The sequence below is a fragment of the Triticum dicoccoides genome, chromosome 1B (genome assembly GCF_002162155.2).
Source record: "Triticum dicoccoides isolate Atlit2015 ecotype Zavitan chromosome 1B, WEW_v2.0, whole genome shotgun sequence".
NCBI classification, from domain to species: Eukaryota; Viridiplantae; Streptophyta; class Magnoliopsida; order Poales; family Poaceae; genus Triticum; species Triticum dicoccoides.
This window is the reverse complement of record NC_041381.1, coordinates 201,348,751-201,350,998: the sequence shown is the minus strand read 5'-3', so window position 1 is coordinate 201,350,998 and position 2,248 is coordinate 201,348,751.

Here is a 2,248-nt window from a genome sequence, read left to right as displayed (position 1 = left end):
ATGCGGCACCGATTCTTTGGAGCGGCGCTGACCATTTCGGGCAGGAAGTGCGCGCGGGCGGTGGAGGGGCTTTGGGTGGGCCAGGCTGGTCAGGAGCGGGCATGGCAGCTGTCCCGACCGGACGCCCGAAAACAAGAGGATGCACCGACTCTCGCAGTTAAATCGTACACAAGACACCATCTCTTTGTAGGAGTAGGTCGATGTGTCGCTCTCTCTACACACACACACTGTTAAAACACACACACACACACACATAGAGGTTCATAGAATAGGAATATCGTGCGATTGGTAAGCCACCGGAAGTGAGATAAATGGAGTACGTACAAGAAGAGAAGAGGTGACGAATATTCCATCAAACCTAGACTAAGGAGTAGAGTAGTACTCCCCACGTTTAGGTGTTAAGTCATCTTATGAAAATCAGATATTCCCAAAATGTTTAGGCATTGTCCATTAACTGCGCATCTCAATCCCCTCCTAGCCTCGTTGCTAGCAAGCATTGTTACTTACTCTGCCTTGTTATGTCCCCCAGAAACCCATTGCATGGAGCGCAACTACGCGTTGATCAGTCAAGGAATAAAAGTCAGCTTACATGCGAGTTAATACGTGGCCCTACATGGTAGGTAAAACGACATCTCTTAATTGTTGTGATTAATTGTTGCGTTTAGAGATGGAAATCAGGGCTTTGATTGGCGGGAGGACCTGTCAAGTTTCTCCTTCTCCTCCAATCTGCTTGCACCTTGGTCCCGGTGCACCTTCTAACGTGACTTACACCTAGACGGAGGGAGTAGTACGAGATATGGTGGCACACTGACTTAAGTCAAATACAAGTGCCCAAAATTATTGGAAGAGAGCAAAGTGTATAAACCAAATAATTAAAATTGCATTTCTCGTTTTTCCTGAAACGGAGGCAAGAGATTTACCTCATCCACTAAATAAGAGGAGAATAGAGTTTCATAGTTTGCAAGTCAACCTACAAATAAACGACATGGAAATTACTCCCACTACGCCCTAGTTTCTTAGCACCCGCTGTAACCCTTAGTACATACGGTGGCACACTAACTTAGGCCGAATACAAGTGCCCAAAATATTTAAAATTGGAGGATGGTACAGCCCACCTTTCTGATATTTTAACCGTGCGTGGTTTAGTTGTTGTTCACTTGGGAGGGTTGTGTACAACACGTGAACGTTAGTAAGCATGACCGGGAGGCGTGCAGCGTTAATTGCGAGTTTACTCCTTCGAGTGTTAAATTTTCTTCACGTATTAGCATTGCCCCTAGTATTTTTCTTCACTATGTTAAATAAAGAGTTCCATTTCATGCACAATTTAAAACGATTTTTATGGAGAGAAAGAGAAAACCACTCCATCTATATGCGCTGCAGCCTCGGCGCTTGTTTTCTAGGGTTTGCTCTCTTCACACTCTCTCTCCACTATATATATACACGCTAGAGCCTCAATGCTTATAGTTGCTCTATTCACACTCTCTCACCCTCTGGAGATCTAAACAACACTTCGTTGGCCTCTCTCTCTCTCTCTCTCTCTCTCTCTCTCTCTCTCTCTCTCCCCTCACAGCTGGTCAAAGAGCCGGCAGGATTCGTCCGCCGGGAAGGGAAGGAGGCTTAACGCTGTCGCCGTTGGCGAGGGAGGGAATCCACTACCAGCACAATTGTTATCTTTCACCCAGCAGCGGTGCGGGAGGGCCTCCGCCCCCTTCTTCCTTGCTGCCGTACATAGAGTGGGCAGATTGGCCTCCGGCCGCCCACTAAGCCACACCCCGAGAACCTTAAGGTATAATTTACTTATTCCACATGCATTGCTCTAGCTGCATGTGGGATTTTCCGCTTCTGCATTCGAATCTAGGTGTAGGATCAAACAGGAAAGTAGCGGGGAAAGTAGTGTAGCATGAATCTAGGACTTGGTTCGGAGAGGAAAGGAAGGGGGGAAAGTAGTACAGACTGGCTATCCAGCACCTACGTTGGTCGAAAAGGGAAAACAATGACAAACGCAGTACGCACATCTGTAACGAACTGATCTATCTGTTTTGGGGGACAAGGCTGTAGAGTTTGAGCAGGACTAGATTTGCTGCTCTCACATAGGGAGAGGTGTCTAAAGATAACAAAACTGGGACCAACACAAATATGTTCCTTGGTTGTTTGTTCTTTGTTGCAACAGACTGTGCATCACCCCTTTATACATCGATAGATGCGCATGGTGCTGGTGCGTCCACTGTCCCGTACAACTCTTTAGCTG